General features: G+C 43.8%; 1 protein-coding gene across 7 annotated transcripts in view; it reads left to right on the top strand.

Moving 5' to 3' along the window:
- LOC132399912 (zinc fingers and homeoboxes protein 3-like) overlaps window positions 1-20,201 on the top strand; it is a 131,679-nt gene that overhangs the window by 17,184 nt on the left and 94,294 nt on the right. Inside the window, exon 1 of one of the 7 annotated variants that reach the window (XM_059980825.1) lies at window positions 5,634-5,654. The exons of the other annotated variants lie outside the window; for them this stretch is intronic. The gene's annotated coding sequence lies outside the window, so the exon portion shown is untranslated. Of the gene's footprint in view, window positions 1-5,633; window positions 5,655-20,201 lie in introns of those variants that run through there. 7 annotated transcript variants of the gene reach the window in all.

Genomic DNA, 20,201 nt, shown 5'->3' with positions numbered 1-20,201 from the left:
TTCCTTCTGCCTCTTCAACAGATCGTAGTTTATGTCTGGATAAAAAAAAACTCTTTTCCCTTCTACTATCAATAGCCCATTTCTCTTTTTAGCACCTTGAGTTGCTGCCTTCAAGATCATTTCTTTATCTTGGTACCTTAAACATTTTATCAAAATTGATCTCGGATTTTGATCTTGTTGAGGTCGTGGTCTTAAAGCTCTGTGTGCTCCTTCAATTTCAATTACTTGACTTCCTTCTTTCATTTCCAAAATTTCCGGAATCCATTCTTGAAAGTATTTTATTGGATTTTCTCCCTCTGTACCTTCCATAAGACCAACAATTTTAATATTATTTTGTCTACTAGAGTTCTCAAGCGCATCCATTTTTTCCATCATCCGTTTTCTTTCTGTTGTCCAGGCAAGCTCGTCATATTCTATCTTATCTATTCTTTCCGTGTTTTCTTCTATTTTTACTTCCATCTCTTTAACTTTATTATCCATCTTCTTTTGTTCTTCCACCACATTATCGAGTGTATTCTGTATGCTTCTTATATCTGTTCTTATAGCTTTAAATTAATTTGCCATATATATCAGGATATCTTTTATGTCTCCTTTAATCTCTTCCTTCTTTTCTTCTTCTTTTTCTTCTGGATTTCCCAAAGAGTCTGTTTCAACTTCCGTCTCACTTTCAATTTCACTTCCAACCGTAGTTGAAGCTTGTAGTTTTGTTAATATCTGTTCATGCGTACTTCCGCGCATGTGTTGTTCTTGCCGTTTCTTCTTAGAGACCGCTGACATTGCTGCAACTTCTTTTCCTGCATCATCAGAAATGCCATGCACTTCGCCGGGAGGAGATCCAACTTGAGTCCGAGGCTTCGCCAAGACGGTTAGGCCTTTTTCCCAGCCGATTTGCGCAGTCTTCGAAGTAGTAGCTTTTTTCTGTTTCAGTTTAGGAGCCAAATCAAAAAATAATCCTGAGTTACTTATAAATAGTTTCTAATAGATATTTGTTAATTCTTCTTCATTTAAACCTTATTTCATTACTTTTTATGAGGGAGCTGGAATCCCAACGTCTCGACCCTACACCATCACGTGACGTCCTCCCACTGCTACATACTACCTTGAGGTTCATTTTTCTTGCCAGCATTTGCAATAATGTAAAGAAATATGGTAGAATATAAAGTGTTCACTTCCGATCATTTATCTCCTAAAGCCTTCTCAACTTTTTAACTTAAACTCAGTGGCCACTTCATTAGGTACACCTGTATAGTTCCTCATTAATGCAAATACTGAATCAGCCAATCATGTGGCAGCAACTCAATGCATGAAAGCACTCGGATGTGGTCAAGAGGCTCGGCTGTTGTTCAGGCCAGACAACAGAATGGGGTCGAAAAGTGACTTTAACCCTGGAATGATTACTGGTGCCAAATGGGGTGGTTTGAATACCTCAGAGGCTGATCTCCTGGGATTTTCATGCATGACAATCTCTATAGTTCACAGAGATTAGTGCAAAAACAAAAAAAAAACATTTAGTGAGTGGTAGTTCTGTGGGCGAAAACGCCTTGTTAATGAGAGAGGTCAGAGGAGAATGGCCAGACTGGTTCAAGCTGATAGGAAGGCGACAGTAACTCAAATAACCGCACATTATGACAGTGGGGTGCTGAAGAGCATCTCTGAATGCTCAACACATCGAACCTTGAAGTGGAAGGGTACAGCAGCAGAAGACCATGAACATGCAGTCAGTGGCCATTTTATTAATTACCTTCTATATCTAATAAAGTGGCCACTGAGTGTATGATGTTCTGTCTACTGATTATGTTTTAGGCTGAGCTTTTGTTTTAACCTGCTCTCAGTAAATATATCTTTGTTATTAAGGGAAAAAAACATTACATCAAAAATCTTCCTGCTGGGGACGTGTTCTGGTCAGGCCCCTGTAAATTTTTAGCTCTGTACAAATCATGTGGCACCACATCTTCTTTAGGTACAAAGGGTCAATCATAATGTTAATAGGATTTTGGTACAAAGGGTCAATCGTAGTGTTAATGAGATTTAGGCCAAATACCTTTTAACCATTCTGTTGGGTTAGCCAATTGTAAATATATTTAACCTTTCCTCTCTATCAGCACTGTACTAAAATGAGGAGCACTTTAGACTTGTTGCTGAGGAGGTATGTATATCTGGTTTGGAGTTGGGGCCCACGGTGATATAGGCCGGGAAATGGGAGCATGGAGTGAAGAGGGGAAAAAAATGGCAAAATGCTTATTCAGAATAAAATGTCACAGTTTCTGGGGAAGTGCAGTACAACCAGACAATACAGTGCCTTCCTTTCTTGTCTTCTGAAGCAATAATAGGCATGTCAAAATTCTGGAATTCTTTTAGTTAGCCCGTCGGAGAAATGCAGCTCTGTAAATTTGACAATATAGTAAGTTAAGATGGGGAGTCTGTAGATAAAAGCTGCAGCTGGGATATTTGCATTGGATGCTGAGTCCAAAACTAGTCACTTGTTAACTTCATTGGTGATCACGCAACGCTGCTTTACTAAGGGAATGTATGTAATAATACAGTAGTGTAGTGGTTTTCATGACACTTATCCAGCTCGAGGTTTTTCAGGGTTCAGTTCCAAAGCTGTCTGTAAAGGGTGCAATCTCCCCACGACCGCATGGGTTTCCTCCAGCTGCTCCAGTTTCCTCCCACGTTCCAAAGGCATATCATGCAAGTTAATCGGTCATTGTAAATTGTCCTGTGATTGGGCTCGTGTTGCTGGGTGGACTGGAAGGGGCTGTTTCAGGCGGTATCTATAATTAGGTAAATAAATGTGGAATTCGCTAACCGTTATCGCAGTGAAGCAGCGAGTGTAGTTGCCTTTAAGGAGAAGCTGGGTATGAAAAGGAGAGAGAAAGGAGTCTGCCAGTTGGCAGAGATGTGAAAGAGAGGCCACTTATAAACTCCAGCACGGACCCAGTTGGCCAAACTTGGCCTGTGTTTTTTATACTCCGTAGCTCCATGTAAACGCCTCAGGGAAAATCAACCCAGGCTGGTATTTTACAAGGAACTGTGGAAGTGCAATAAGGGAGAAAGGGCACTAACTGAGGCCAATTTATGATGGACTTGGAAGGATTACGACCTGGAATATAATTGTTAGAGCGAACTGCTTTCCATGAAGTCTAGCGGAACAGAAACATTAGAACAATCTATTTCCAACGGGATGAATCATTCACATCAATCTTGTTCACACACATTCCCAAGCAACACATTTGTTAATGCTCGTATAGTAATGACTTTTATTTAAATAAGTAAGTACTTAAACTAAAATCAATGTGGTGCAGACTTATATTTTCACACTAAAATATTATACAGTGTAGCAAAGCTGTATTCTCTCCCCACAAACCTTTCACCATTTGGAACGCCGCTGCTAGACTTTTACAAGCAAAGGTGTAATGTTGAGGCTTTATAAAGCACTGGTGAGTCCTCATTTTGGAGAATTGTGAGCAGTTTTGGGCCCCTTATCTAAGAAAGGTTGTGCTAATATTGGAGAGAGTTCAGAGGAGGTTCACAAGAACGATTCTGGGAATGAAAGAGTTACTGTACGAGGAGCATTTGATGACTGAGCTGCTCCTCACTGGAGCACAGAGGGATGAGGTAGGACCTCATGGAACCCTATCGAATGTTGAAGGGCCTCAAAAGAGTGGATGTGGAGAAAATGATTTCTATGGTGGAGGCGTCTTAAGAACAGAGGACAGCCTGAGAATAGAGGGATGTCCATTTAGAACAGAGCTGAGGAGGAATTTCTTTAGCCAGAGAGTGGTGAATCTGTGGAATTCATCGGCACAGGCCGCTGTGGAGGCCGGGACTTTGACAGATTATTGATTGGCCAGGGCATGAAGGGATATGGGGAGAAACCAGGAGATTGGGGCTGAGAGTGAAAATGGATCAGCTGTGATGAAATAGTGGAGCAGACTCGATGGGCTAAATGGCCTAATTCTGCCCCTGTATCTTATAGCATTATTGCCTTATGGTCATAACCAAAACCAGGATGAGGAAGCACGTCCCTCCTCTCCTAGCTGCTCTGCATAGGCAATTTGTATCCTTTAGAAATGATTTTAAAAGTTCTCTTGTATTTAAGGCTCTTACTAGTCCAGGACTGAAGTACATCACAGAATTACTTTTGTTTTATAATCCTGCTTGAGCTCTCGGGTCTTTTTCCGCCAGTCTCTTAAATTTAAACTATATCCCTGAAAAGATAATTTTTTGAACTATGGTCCTAAACTGTGGAATTCAATACCTAAAACTACATATAAGCGATGCAGACTCAGCACTTTTATATGCCAGCACAAACCTATTTGTTTAATCTCGCTTTTAACTAACATTTTTATCTTTAATGTTTGCTCTTTATCCCATCGTAAAACACTTTGAACTATACCATTTGTATGTAAAATGCTTTATAAGTGAGTTGTTATTATGCTTCCCAGGCTGCAAAGCAAATGCTGCTCGCATGAGGCTGACAGATGGGCTGTGGCCTGCTATGGATCATGTCAGTCCTGTACCTGATGTTGGCTGTAGGAGCTGGCAAATGGCTTGGCTCTCAGGGAGCACGTACAAGCTCCTTATAGGCAGCAGCGGGAATTGAACCCGCGTCGCCTGTACCGTAAAGCGTTGTGCTAACCGCTTTGCCACCGTGCCGTCCAGTTTGGATCACTGTTGACACTCTCAGTCTCCGGCTCTTGTGGCGTTTGAGATCTGCTGCTCCGGACACTGAGGCGAATGGGTGCAACTCTGGTGCAAGGTCATCTGAAGCAAAGAGCACACTCTTAGCCCTAATTCCCATCTGTAGGAGCTTAAGAAGCCTCATGTGTGTCTTGGTTAAAAGTCAAAATAAGTTTATTATCGAGGCATTTAAGTGTCACCACATACTACCTGGAGATTCACTGTAACACACGCAAAATGCTGGAGGAAGTTAGCAGGTCAGGCAGGATCTTTGGAAAGCAAAAGAGTCAAAGTTTCAAACTGAGACCCTTTATCGGGGTTTGAGATCCATTTTGTTGCAGGCATTCTCAGGGAAATAAAGAACCCAATTAAATTTATGAAAAACTGTTCACAAGAGACTGAGCAATGTGCAAAAGACAAATTGTGCAAATATTTTTTTTCAAAAAAGTGAATAAGTAAAACTGAAGAGCCGCAGAGTTCTTGAAAGTGAGTTGTGGAGTCAGTTCGGTGTTGAGGTGAGTGAAGTTATCCATTCTGGTTCAGGAGACTGATCCTTGTAGGGCAATAGCTGTTCCTAAACCTGGGACTCGCTGATTGAGGCTCTAAATTTCTAAGGCAGAATCTGTTACTGAACAAAGTACTATCTAGACTACAAACGCTGCAATATCCGGGTAATCAGATCGATTCAGTGACGTCTGGCAAACAAAACAAGATGGTTTTGTGAGAGACCCAGCTGAGTGTGAGTCAACCATGATATTTATTAAAAGTCTGAGTCATATTGAGTGTTTACTGCAGTGGGCCCCAAGAAGCTTCCTCTCGTAAAGGCTAAAAGTTGTTGTAATTTTTTTGTGGCATCCCATGTATTTATTCAGCTTACAGTGTCTCATTTTCCAGGGGTGTACTTGGGAGCCCACTTCCTAATTTCCTGTTGTGGAGGGGGGAGGAGAGCGAGAATGTTGGCACATCCTTGGGTAGGTTGGTTGTTGATGTCTTTGGCACTTGTCTCTGTATATTTTGATGTGCGTGTGATAAATCTGAATCTGTTGTGAGGGATCTTCTCAAATGTCCGTTGTGACCTGACCGTGCCTGACAAAATTAATTTTATATATTTAGAGATACAGACCCCCTCTGGCCCAGAAGCCCGTTGAATCCCAGACCAATCGCAGGACAGTTTGTAATGACCAATTAACCTACTAATTGGTAAATCTTTGGACAGTGGGAGGAAACTGGAGCACCTGGAGGAAACTCGCATGGTCACGGGGAGAATGTACAAACTCCTTGCAAACTATGTTGGAATTGAACTCTGAAGTCCAACGCTCCGAGCTGTAATAGCGTTGTGCTGCTACTCTACCAAACGGCACAGAAGATGCAGGAAAATGCAGAAAAGACACTTCTGTGTTTTAGAATGGAATAGTGTTGGAACCAGTGTTGTACTGAGTGTTTATAAGAATGAAATAAAAACTGAAAATACTGTAGCTGCTTAGCAGGCCGGGCAGCATCTGTGAAGAGAGGAATAAAACCAGCAGATAGTGTTTCAGTTCCAAGAAAAGACCATCAACGTGAAGCAAGGATTAAGAGGCCCGGAGGTTAACTGTCTTGGGGTTGGAGGCCTGTGTGTGCGAGTGTGAGGCTATGGGTGGGAAAGGGGTTTGTTTTGCTGTTGTTGTCTTGTTTCATTCTGTTGTGTGTCTGTTGAATGAGTGGAAAAACCAGCTTGGGAACTGCCCGTTTTTATAGTCATAGAGCTGTACACAGAAACATGCACTTTGGTGCATCTAATCCTGCTGGGCTGTTATTCTGCCCAATCCAATCAACCCATTCTTGGACCACAGCCCTGTACTCCCTTCCCATCCATACACTTACCTAGACTCACCTTAAATGTTACCATGAAACCTGCATCCACCACTTCTTGACAGCTCGTTCCACACTTGCACCACCCTCTGAGTGAAGGGGTTTCCTCCTCATCTTCCCCTTCACCTTTTACCCCTAACCCATGAACTTATGTTCTAGTCTCACCCAACCTTAGTGCTAAAAGCCTGCTTGTATTTACCCTATCTATACCCTTCATAATTTTGTATACCTGTATCCAATCTCCTCTCAATCTGCTGTGGGCAAGCAGTGTTGGTGCTGGAATGTGTGGTGGCACTTTGCAGCCTGCCCCCAGCAAATCCTCAGGAGCGTTGGCTGTTGATGCAAATGGCACATTTCACTGTTATGTTTCAGCGTATGTGATACAGTCGGCCCTCTGGATCCACGGATTCAACCAACCACTGATTGGGATTGAAAAAAAACTGGAAGTTCTTTGTCCAGCATTCATTGTTTGCCTCGCATCTCATTCGGTTGCTACTTGTGTGTACCCTTTGTTTCTGAAAAAAAAATGGCTACTAAAAAGCAGTTAAATGGTCAACGCAATTCCTCAAAGGCTAAGAAGCAGCGTAAAGTACTGTAATCTAGAGATGATAAAAAGTATTACTCGCTGTTTGAGCATTGTTCGCTTTGCGTCTCGTTCGGTCGCTACTTGTGTTGTGAGCGAGAGGAAGGAGTTTAAGGCTAGTAAGGGATGGCTGGCTAGCTATGTACAGCGCTACAGCTTCAAGAACTTAAAGATCACGGGAGAGTCGGCATCGGCTGATGTCGAGAACGCTTTCTGAGGCGTTCCCAGAAGAGCTGCGATGGTTGCGTCTGTACTGAACATGTACAGACTTTTTTTTCTTGTCATTATTCCCTAAACAATACAGTATAACAACTATTTACATAGCATTTACATTGTATTAGGTATTATAAGTAATGCAGAGATGATTTAAAGTATACGGGAGGATGTGCGTAGGTTATATGGAAGTACTATGCCATTTTATATATGGGGCTTGAGCATCCGTGGAACTGGGTATTTGCAGGGGGTCCCAGAACCGGTCCCCTGCGGATATGGAGGGCCGACTGTATATAAATCCGAATCTGATTCTCTCTCTACAGATGTTGTCTGAGTTTTAAGTTTTTATTTCATGTTTCCAGCAACATAATTTGCTTAGATGTGCGTGACTGAGTTCTGGCGTCCATTAAGAGCTTTACTCCTGAGCTTGCCCTCCTTTGGCATCTATGGAGCAGTTTGAAACTCCTCCTGCAAATAGCTAACGCTAGCAGGTTCCTCTTCCACTAATCACATCCCAGCTTCTCACTTCCCCCACCTTCCCCCTCACCTGGTCTCGCCTATCACCTGCCAGTTTGTACACACATCTCCTCCCTCCACCTTATTTTGGCTTCTGCCCCCTTCCCTTCAGGTCCTGATGAACATTGACTGTTTATTCCCCTCCATAAGATGGGGAAGAACTGCTTTTTGATCTTTGTCTAGCAACCAGCTGTACCATTCGAAAGGGCTTCAGGTTGGCTGTATGCTGCTCGGTCCTAACTGATCCCTTGCAGTGAAAGTGGGAGCACTACAGTGCGTTCCTGTGGCCTGTTCTGTAGATGTGTTGAACACTTGTACAATGAAGTTGTTGAAGTGGGTGATACTCTATTCTTCAATGTTATGTGAGAACATAACAATACAGAGAAAGTATACAAAGATGTTGCCAGGACTTGAGGACCTGATTTATAGGGAAGGGTTGAATAGGTCAGGACTTTATTCCTCACAATGTAGGAGATTGAGAGGAAATTTGATAGAAGTGTACAAAATTATGAGGGGTATCGATAAGGTTAATGCAGACAGGCTTTTTCCACTGAGGTTGGGTGGGACTACAACCAGAGGTCATGGGTTAAGGGTGAAAGTTGAAAAGTTTAAGGTGAAGATGATGGGAAACTTCTTCACTCAATAGATACATTTAATGTCAGAGAAATGTATACAATATACATCTTGAAATTCTTTTTCTTCGCAACCAGCCACAAAATCAGAGTAGTTCCCCAAAGAATGAATGATAGTTAAATGTTAGAACCCCCAACACCCCCCCATGCATAAGCAGCAGCAAATGAATGACCCCCCTCCTCCACTGGCAAAAAAGCATCAGCACCCACCACCTAGTACTCAAGTGTGCAGCAAAGCATCAGCGAAGACACAGACTTGCAGAACCCCAAAGACTACTCGTTCACCCGGTATTCGATATACCACAGGCTCTCTCTCTCCCTAAAAAGGGAAAAAGGTGTCCCCGTTTCTCAGCTCAGAGGGTCGTGAGAGTGTGGAATGAGCTGCCAGCGCAAGTGGTGCGTGTGAGTCGATTTCAACGCTGAAGAGTTTGGCATGGACTAGATGGGCCAAAGGGCCTGTTTCTGTGCTGTACTTTTATTTGACTCCGTGGTCCCTTAGCTGAGTGTCTCTTCACTCAGAAGGTGGTGCAAGGATGGAACTAGCTGCCAGCCTAAGTGGTGGGATGTAGGTTCATTTACATCACTGAGGAGGAGTTTGGATAGGTATATGGATGAGTAGAGAATAGAGGGCTATGCTCGGGGTGCGAGTTGATGGGATAGTTCAGATGAACCATGGTTTGTGTTTCTGTGTTGAAGAGCTCTATGACTATAAATACAGTTCAGTTCAGATTCAGTTTATTGTCATTTAGAAACCACAAATGCAATGCAGTTTAAAAAAATGAGACAACGTTCCTCCAGAATGATGTCACAAATGCACGCAACAAAACAGACTACACCAGAAAATCCACATAATGTTTGGCAATCCCCAAATCCAGAGTCCAGAGAGGCTGCTGCGTATTAATATCGTGCTACCGTCTTAGCACATTCCCCGGAAAGGAGCTCCAAACCCACCAGACAAAACAAGACTACCCAGACACACAAGGTCAGGAGACCAACTCCACCACCCAGCAAACCAAAAACTAAAGCTACAAGACCTACACAAACACGAGGAAAACTGCAGATGCTGGAAATTTGAACAACACACAAAAAATGCTGGTGGAACCCAGCAGGCCAGGCAGCATCTATAAGGAGAAGCACTGTTGACTAACTGAAGGGAAAGATACTAAGAGATTTGAAAGTAGAAGGGAGAGGGGGAAATGTGAAATGATAGGAGAAGACCGGAGGGGGTGGGATGAAGCTAAGAGCTGGAAAGATGATTGGCAAAAGTGATACCGAGCTGGAGAAGGGAAAGGATCATGGGACGGGAGGCCTCGGGAGAAAGAAAGGAGGGGGGAGCACCAGAGGGAGATGGAGAACAGGCAGAGTGATGGGCAAAGAGAGAGAAAAAAACAAACAATTAAATATGTCAGGGATGGGGTAAGAAGGGGAGGAGGGGCATTAACGGAAGTTAGAGAAGTCAATGTTCATGCCATCAGGTTGGAGGCTACCCAGCCAGTATATAAGGTGTTGTTCCTCCAACCTGAGTGTGGCTTCATCTTGACAGTAGAGGAGGCCATGGATAGACATACCAGAATGGGAATGGGACGTGGAATTAAAATGTGCGGTCACTGGGAGATCCTGCTTTCTCCAGTGGACAGAGCGTAAGTGTTCAGCGAAACGGTCTTCCAGTCTGCGTCGGGTCTCACCAATATATAAAAGGCCACACTGGGAGCACCGGACACAGTATACCACACCAGCCGACTCACAGGTGAAGTGTTGCCTCACCTGAAAGGACTGTCTGGGGCCCTGAATGGTGGTGAGGGAGGAAGTGTAAGGGCAGGTGTAGCACTTGTTACGTTTACAAGGATAAGTGCCAGGAGGGAGATCGGTGGGAAGGGATTGGGGGGACTACACAAAACTACATAGTTACATATAGTTATAGTTAATGTATAGTTACAACAATGCAGGCAATACCATAATTCATAAAAAAAACAGACCATGGGCACAGTAAAAATAGCCCAAAGATGTTAAAAGACTATAAGTTTGAAAGAAACCACCACACAGTTTCCACAAGTCGTCAGGGTCTGGATAGACTCGACATCCCACGCAGGCAGCAGAAGGGAATACCCCACTATGGGCTTCCATGGTGCAGGACTCAGCCTCGCAATGAAAGTACACAATGAAAGTGCCCCGACCGCAGCGGACTCCGAGTCCGTCGAACCTCCCCTCTGGCACAGCCTCTCTGAGCACCATCCTCTGCCGAGCGCACTAAGAGGCCCCCGCCAACGGTCACCAGCAACATGACCCCGAGGATTGGGGGCCTGTTCTCAGCAGAGACCCCAGACCTCACAGCAGCAGCAGCATCGAAGAAGGCAGTTCCCACGTTAGATTTTGCATTCATTCAGGGGATGTGTGTATCATGTGCTAAGCCAGCATTTAATTATCCTTCCCTAGTTCCTCTCGAAGATAGTGGTGAGCTGACTTCTTGAATCCCTGCAGTCCTCGTGGTGTGGATATGGCCACAATACTATTAAGGAGAGATTTCCAGGCTTTTGGCCCGGGAATAATGAAATGTTTCCAAGGCAGAATGGTGTTTTCCTCGAGTGGCAACTTCCAACCACACCTCAGAGACAGAATCTGCTTTATTATTACTGACCTATGTCATGAAATTTGTTTTGCAGCAGCAGTAGGAGCAATATTTTTTAAAGAAGTTACAATAAGAAATAATAAGTAAAATATAAATAAGTAGTGTGCATGGGCTTTATGAAATCTGATGGCAGAGGGAAAAAAGCAGCTCCCTAAAATGTTGAGTGGGTACCTTCAGATTCCTTGACCTCCTCTCTGATGGCAGTAATGAGACACCATCACTGGACGGTGTGGGTCCTTCATGATTGATGCTGCCCTTATAGGACTTTGCCTGCTCAAGATGCCCTCGATGGTGTGGTGGTTAGTGCCAATGTTGGAGCTACCTGTAGTCCATGTTAGATTTAAGGTTGGAATGCCAACAACAGCCGGTCACCTGACCAACTCTCTCAGTACAGGCACTGAATTCAAGAGATGCCCCAGGAAGTGACTAGAACCTGCAGCCATAGTGAGCATTGTAGGCATACTATACTTGAGGAGAAGTTAGCTGAGTAGACCCAAGCGACAAAGAAATAAAAGTTGTTGCTTGTTGCTGAAATAGAGTGGGAAGGAATGCAACATGTGCCGAGTAACTTGGAAGGAGCTGGTGGCAGGGATGACAGCAGAGCAGCAATGGTGTGTGTTTCTGGGAAAAATGAGAAAAGTGCAGGGTAGATGTCTTCCAAAAATGAAGAAATACTCAAATGGCAAAATAGTGCAACCGTGCCTGACAAGGGAAGTCAAAGCTAATGTAAAAGAGCAACAAAGCAAAAATTAGTGGGAAGAGAGAGGGTTCAGAAGGTTTTAAAAAGCTAGAGACAGCAACTAAAAGAATTGTTAAGAGGAAAAAGATGAAATACGAAAGCAAGCTAGCAAACAATATCAAAGTGCACTATAAAAGCTTTCTCAAGTATTTAGAGAATAGAAGAGAGCTGAGAGTGGATATAGGACTGCTAGAAAATGAGACTGGAGAAATAATAACAGGGGACAAGGAGATGGTAGATGAACTAAATGAGTAGTTTGTATCAGTCTTCACTGTGGAAGACACTAGTAGTGTGCCAGATGTTGAAGGGTGTGAGGGAAGAGAAGTGAGTGCAGTTACTATTACAAGGGAGAAGGTGCTGAAAAACCTAAAGTTACGTAAGTCACCTGGACCAGATGAACTGCACCCTAGGGTTCTGAAAGAGGTAGCGGTTAAGATTGTGGATGCATTAGTAATGATCTTAAGAATCATTGGACTCTGGCATAGCTCCGGAGGACTGGAAAATTGAAAATGTCACTCCACTCTTTAAGAAAGGAGGGAGGCAGCAAAAAGAAGATTGTAGACCAGTTAGCCTGACCTCAGTGGTTGGGAAGATGTTGAAGTCAATTGTTAAGGATGAGGTGATGGAGTACTTAGTCACACAAGACAAGATAGGACAAAGTCAGAATGGTTTCTTTGAGAGAAAATCTTTCCTGATGAACGTGTTGGAATTCTTTGAGGAGATTACAAGCATCTTGATAAAGAAGATGTAGTGGATGTTGTATATTTGGACCTTAAGAAGGCCTTTGACAAGGTGCCACACATGAGGCTGCTTACCAAGTTAAGAGCCCATGGTGTTACAAAAAAGCTACTGGCATGGTTAGAGCATGGGCTTGTTGGTAGGAGGTAGCGAGTGGCAATAAAAGGATCTTTCGCTGATTAGCTGGCAGTGACTAGTGGTGTTCCACAGGGGTCATTGTTGGGACCACTTCTTTTTATGCAGCATATCAATGATTTAGATAATGGAGTAGAAGGCTTTGTTGCCAAGTGTGCAGATGATACAAAGATTGGTGGGATGGGGTGGGGTGGGTCAGGTAGTGTTGAAGAACCAGGTAAACTGGAGAAGGAGTTACAGATTAGGAGAATGGGCAAGAAAGTGGCATATGAAATAGTGTTGGTAAATGCATGATCATGCACCTTGATAGAAGAAATAAATGTGCGGACTATTTTCTAAATGGGGAGAAAATCCAAAAATCTGAGATGCAGAGAGACTTGGGAGTCCTGGTGCAGAACACCCTAAAGATTAACTTGCAGGTTGAGTCGGTGGTGAGGAAGGGGAATGCAACGTTAGCATTAATTTCAAGAGGTCTAGAATACAAGAGCAGGGATGTGATGCTGAGCCTTTACAAGGCAGTGGTGAGGCCTCCCCTTGAGTATTGTGAACAGTTTTGGGTTCCTTGTCTAAGAAAAGATGTGCTGGCGTTGGAGAGGGTTCAGAGGCGGATCACAAGGATGATTCCAGAAATGAAAGTGTTATCATACGAGGAATGTTTGATGGCTCTGTGTCTGTACTCACTGGAATTTAGAAAGATGAGGAGGGATTTCATTGAAACCTTTCGAATGTTGAAAGGCCTAGACAGTAGATGTGGAAAGCATTTTTCCCATGGTGGGAGAGTCTTGGACAAGAGAGCACTGCCTCAGGATAGAGGAGCGTACATTTAAAACAGAGATGTAGGGAAATTTCTTTAGCCAGAGGGTGGTGAATTTGTGGAATTGTTACCACAGGCAGCTGTGGAGCCCAGGTCGTTGGGTGCATTTAAGGCAGAGATTGATAGGTTCTTGATTGGACACGGCATCAAAGGTTACGGGGAGAAGGCCGGGAAGTGGGGCTGAGGAGAGTAAAGAAAATGGATCAGCAATGATTCAGTAGCGGAGCAGACTTAATTGGCCTGATGGCCTAATTCTACTCCCTTGTCTTAGGGTCTTAAGCACTTCCACGCTTGCCAGCACCCTTTTTAGGTAGAATATACCTTCCAGCACCCCCACCGTGTAAAAACATGAGAAAAATGATTTTGTTTTAAATTCTTATTTGTCTTGAGAGACAGATAAGTGGGTAATAATCAGGAGAGGGAAGGGCAAGAGTCAGATATGAGAGAATACCCCTGTGGCTGTCCCCCTTAACAATAAGTACTCCTGTTTGAGTACTGTTGGTGGGGGCGGGGGGGAGATGACCTTCCTGGGGGAAGCCACAGTGGCCGTGCCTCTGGCACAGAGTCTGGCCCTGTGGCTCAGAAGGGTAGGGAAAGGAGGAGGATGGCAGCAGTGATAGGGGACTCTGTAGTTAGGGGGTCAGACAGGTGATTCTGTGGACACACGAAAGAAACATGGATAGTAGTTTGCTTCCCAGGTGCCAGGATCCGGGATGTTTCTGAACACGTCCACGATATCCTGAAGTGGGAGGGTGAGGAGCCAGAGGTCGTGGTACATATTGGTACTAATGACATAGGCAGGAAAAGGGAGGAGGTGCTGAAACCGGACTACAGGGAGTTAGGAAGGAAGTTGAGAAGCAGGACCTCAAAGGTAGTCATCTCAGGATTACTGCCTGTGCCACGTGACAGTGAGAATAGGAATAGAGTGAGGTGGAGGATAAATGTGTGGCTGAGGGATTGGAGCAGGGGGCAGGGATTCAAATTTCTGGATCATTGGGACCTATTTTGGGGCAGGTATGACTTGTACAAAAAGGACGGGTTGCACTTGAATCCCAGAGGGACCAATATCCTGGTGGGGAGGTTTGCTAAGGTTGCTGGGGAGAGTTTAAACTAGAATTGATAGAGGGTCGGAACTGAACTGAAGAGACGGTGGAAGGGGCTGTTGGCTCACAAAACGAGAAAGCTTGTAGACAGTGTGAGAGGGAGGTTAGGCAGAGGATAGAGAAGGGAAACCTTCAGACTGATGGTTTGAGATGTGTCTATTTTAATGCAAGGAGTATCATGGACAAAGTGGAGTAGCTTAGAGCATGGATCAGTACTTGGAGCTATCATGTTGTGGCCAGTACAGAGACGTGGATGGCTCTGGGGTGGAAATGGTTACTTAGAGTGCCAGGCTTTAGATGTTTCAGAAAGGACAGGGAAGGAGGCAAAAGAGGTGGGGGTGTGGCACTGTTGATCAGAGATAGTGTCACAGCTGCAGAAAAGGAGGAAGTCATGGAGGGATTGTCTACTGAGTCTCTGTGGGTGGATGTTAGAAACAGGAAGGGGTTAATAACTCTACTGGGTGTTTTTTATAGACCACCTAATAATAACAAGAACATCGAGGAGCAGACAGAGAGACAGATTCTGGAACTGTGCAATAATAACAGGGTTGTTGTGATGGGGGATTTTAATTTCCCCAATATTGATTGGCATCTCCTTAGAGCAAGGGGTTTAGATAGGGTGGGGTTTGTTAGGTATGTTCAGAAAGGTTTCCTGACACAATATGTAGATCAGCCTACAAGAGGAGAGGCTGTACTTGATCTGGTATTGGGAAATGAACCTGGTCAGGTGTCAGGTCTCTCAGTGGGAGAGCATTTTGGAGATAGTGATCACAGTTCTACCTCTTTTACCATAACATTGGAGAGGGATAGGAACAGACAAGTTAGGAACATGTTTAATTGGAGTAAGGGGAAATATGAAGCTATCAGGCGGGACTTGGAAGTATAAATTGGGAACAGATGTTCTCAGGGAAACGTACGGAAGAAATGCGGCAAATGTTCAGGGGATATCTACGTGGCGTTCTGCATAGGTATGTTCCAATGAGACATAGAAAAGTTGGTAGGGTACAGGAACCATGGTGTACAAAGGCTGTTGAAAATCTAGTCACAAAAATAAAGAAGAGCTTACGAAAGGTTCAAAAAACTAGGCATTGATAGAGATCTAGAAGATTATAAGGCTAGCAGAAAGGTGCTTAAGAATGAAATTAGGAGAGCCAGAAGCGGCCATGAGAAGGTCTTGGCAAGCAGGATTAAGGAAAACCCCAAGGCATTGTACAAGTACATGAAGAGCAAGAGGAGAAGACCTGAGAGAATAGGACCAATCAAGTGTGACAGTGGAAAAGTGTGTATGGAACCGAAGGAGATGGCAGAGGTACTTAATGAATACTTTGCTTCAGTATTCACTACGGAAAAGGACCTTGGCGATTGCAGGGATGACTTACAGTGGACTGAAAAGCTTGAGCTTTAAGAAAAAAGGATGCGGTGGATCTTTTGGAAAGCATCTAGTTGGATAAGTCACCGGGACCAGATGGGATGTACCCCAGGCTACTGTGGGAGGTGAGGGAGAAGATTGCTGAGCCTCTGGTGATGATCTTTGATAGGAGAGGTTATGGAGGGTTGTAGATGTTGTACCCTTATTCAAGAAAGGGAGTAGAGATAGCCCAGGAAATTATAGACCAGTGAGTTTTACTTCAGTGGTTGGTAAGTTGATTCTCTTCGTGATTTTTGTAAATGACCTGGATGAGGAAGTGAAGGGCCAGATTAGTAAATTTACTGATGGCACAAAGGTTAGGGGTGTTGTGAATAGTGTGGAGAGCTGTCAGAGGTTACAGCAGGACATTGATAGGATGGCAAAACTGTGCTGAGAAGTGGCAGATGGAGTTCAACCCAGATAAATGTGAGGTGGTTCATTTTGGTAGGTCAAATATGATGACAGAATATAGTATTAATGGTAAGCCTCTTGGCAGTGTGAAGGATCAGAAGGATCTTGGGTCTGAGTCCATAGGACGCTCAAAGCTCCTGCACAGGTTGACTCTGTGATTAAGAAAGTATACGGTGCATTGGCCTTCATCTTGAATTTAGGAGCTGAGAGGTAATGTTATATAGGACCCTGGTTAGACCCCATTTGGAGTACTGTGCTCATTTCTGGTTACCTCACTACAGGAAGGATGTGGAAACCATAGAAAGGGTGCAGAGGAGATTTACAAGGATGTTGCCTGAATTGAGGAGCATGCCTTATGAAAACAGGTTGAGTGAACTTGGCCTTTTTTCCTTGAACTGACAGAGGACGAGAGGTGACCTGATAGAGGTGTATAAGATGATGAGAGGCATTGATCGTGTGGATAGTCAGAGGCTTTTTCCCAGGGCTGAAATGGCTAACATGAGAGGACATAGTTTTAAGGTGCTTGGAAGTAGGTACAGAGGAATTGAATTGAATTGACTTTATTTCGTACATCCTTTACATACATGAGGAGTAAAAATCTTCATGTTATGTCTCCATCTAAATACACAATGTGCAATCATAGTCATTTATAATAATTTATAATAAATAGAACAGTTTATGTAATATAGGGTACACTCAAATCAGCGTGAGTTCGTCAGTATAATGTCCTAGTAGAAGAAGCTGTCCCAGAGCCTGTTGGTCCTGGCCTTCATGCTGCGGTACCGCTTTCTGGATGGTAGCAGCTGGAATAGATTGTGGTTGGGATGGCTTGGGTCCCCAAGGATCCTATGGGCCTTTTTTACACACCTGTCCTTGTAAATGTCCTGAATCATGGGAAGTTCACATCTACAGATGTGCTGGGCTGTCCGCACCACTCTCTGCAGAGTCTTGCGATTGAGGGAAGTACAGTTCCTTTCCAGGCAGTGATGCAGCCAGTCAGGGTGCTCTCAATCGTGCCCCTGTAGAAAGTCCTCAAGATTTGGGGGCCCATACCAAACTTCAACTGTCAGAGGTGCAAGAGGCGCTGCTGTGCCTTTTTCACCACACAGTTGGTGTGTACAGACCACATGAAGTCCTCAGTGATGTGGATGCCGAGGAAATTGAAGCTGTTTACCTTCTCAACCCCAGATCCATTTCCTCCTGTAATCCACAACCAGCTCCTCTGTTTTTGTGACACTGAGGGAGAGGGTGTTTTCTTGACACCGCTCTGTCAGAGTGATGATTTCTTCCCTCTAGGCCATCTCGTTATTGTTTGAGATAAGGCCAGTCAATGTAGTTTTGTCTGCAAATTTAATTAGCAGATTGGAGCTGTGCTGATACAGTCATTGGTACGTTTTTTGACACAGAGTGGTGAGTTTGTGGAATGGGCTGCCGGCAACGGTGGTGGAGGTGGATACGACAGGGTCTTTTAAGGGACTCCTGGATAGGTATATGGGCTTAGAAAAATAGAGAGCTATGGATAAACATAGATAACTTCTAAACTAAGTACCTGTTTGGCACAGCCTTGTGGGCCGAAGCACCTGAATTGTGCTGTAGATTTTCCATGTTTCTATGTTTTAAACCTAACTTCCATGTACCAATGCACAGTACAGCAGCTTTGATATCAATGTGATCCTTGAGCTTGATGGTTTTTAGCAAGAGTTGAAATATGTGGTTCAAGTTGTGACTGCAAATGCCTCAAGTCCCCATGCATAACGATGTCCAAGCAGTTTCTGTTTTTTTGTGGGTATGTGGCTCACTGTACTGAAGCCTCTTTCAACAAGGTAGGAGGATGGAAATGCAACAAAGAGCAGTTTGTCTCTTCCCCAAAGACCAGGAAATTTTTTGTGACAGTGTAGCCACTTACCACAAAACCTGACATTTTTTAAAAGCATTTTCGCTTCTTCATTCTAACTTTTGATAATTTCATCTTGCAAGCTGTCTTCGTGTTCTTCCACCTTGCAAAGAAAAGGTGTTAAATACTCAGTCTGGAATTTCCAGATTGTTTAAATCCTTGAATTGTTCTTCAGTGACTTTAGGTGTAAGCAGTACTCTTGCAAATCATCATCTGTGAAAGAGAGTGCCATACTTTCCAGAGAAACTGATGAAAACCCAATGTTTTGCTTAAATATTTCCAACATTCCGATAAAAGTGGACACTGCACTTCTTAAGTTGAAGTTGTCACCCTACAGTTTCATATTAAAATGTTGATTTTGCCATACAGATCAGCTAGGTATGCCACACCTCCATGTAGAAGTTCAATCTTGTTTCCCCAAGCCCTTGTCAACTTAGAGCAAAGATTCAACCATAGTGTCTAAAAGATCAAAGAAATGTTTTAAGCAGCAGACATTTGACAGCCATCACACTTCATTGTGAAGAAGCAAGTGTTCAAACTTTCCATCGTTATTGTGGCATAACAGGTGAACTATTCTGCTATCTAAACAATGAGCTTCAACTTTGTTCAGAGCAGATACTGCAGGAGTCACACTTGAAAAAAGTTGCTGGCTGACGTATTCAGCTGTGAGATGTTGACAATGAATTACACAATAGACTGCAAACAGACTTGGAATCTTTTTTCATAAATGCCACTAAACCAGCATGGCAACCTGTTGTGTATGGTGCTCCATCTTTTGCACAAAAAAATCATGTTCCTAATCAGAATAATTTTATCCTCAATATATATTTTGAAGCCGTCATAGATTGATTCTCCGTTGGCACCTGTTTTTAACTTTTTACAAAGGAGGATTTCTTCATAAACTTTTCCATTTTTGATAAACCCTACATATACCATTGGCAATACACAGTTAACTCGTCCTGTTGTATCCCAAGTTCTGTTTTTTTGTAGCTCTGCATAGTTAATACTCAATGTCTTCACTCATTTCATCAATACAATGAGTCAAAGTGAACTGTTGGGCACCCTGGTTGCTAATTTATGCATCCCCAATAATATCTCAAACACGAGGAAATCTGCAGATGCTGGAAATTCAAACACACACGAAATGCTGGTGGAACACAGCAGACCAGGCAGCATCTATAGGGAGAAGCACTGTCGACGTTTCAGGCCGAGACCCTTCGTCAAGATTAACTGAAGAGAAGGATAGCAAGAGATTTGAAAGTAGGAGGGGGAGGGGAAAAGGGGGAAATGATAGGAGAAGACTGGAGGGGGTGGGGTGAAGCTGAGAGCCAGACAGGTGATTGGCAAAAGGGATACAGAGCTAGAGAAGGGAAAGGATCATGGGATGGGAGGCCTAGGGAGAAAGAAAGGGGGAGGGGAGCACCAGAGGGAGATGGAGAACATGCAGAGTGATGGGCAAAAAGAGAGGAAAAAAAAGGGGGGGGGGAATAAATGTATCAGGGATGGGGTAAGAAGGGGAGGAGGGGCATTAACGGAAGTTAGAGAAGTCAATGTTCGTGCCATCAGGAATGAACATTAATGTCTGTTCGGTTGTTAAGCTCAGTTGAGGTTGCCGAGTTTCAGACCTGCTATGATGACGAGTGCTCATTGCCTGCAGAGCTATGGTTTTCCCTGTGTTCCAGTGCCTCATCCTTTTTTTTTGGAACTACCTGCTCTACTAATGGTCAGTCAGGTCTCATGCCTCAAGTTAGGGTGCCACCTACTGCCCCTAACCCCCCCCCCAAGAATCTTGAATGCCCCCGACAACTTCTATTTCCGCTAACGCCCCTGTTGGGAATCACTGGGTTAGGCTAGA

Source organism: Hypanus sabinus, chromosome 9 (genome assembly GCF_030144855.1).
Source record: "Hypanus sabinus isolate sHypSab1 chromosome 9, sHypSab1.hap1, whole genome shotgun sequence".
Classification (NCBI taxonomy): Eukaryota; Metazoa; Chordata; class Chondrichthyes; order Myliobatiformes; family Dasyatidae; genus Hypanus; species Hypanus sabinus.
The sequence above is the reverse complement of the archived record's forward strand: the minus strand, read 5'-3'. Positions and strand labels throughout refer to the sequence as shown.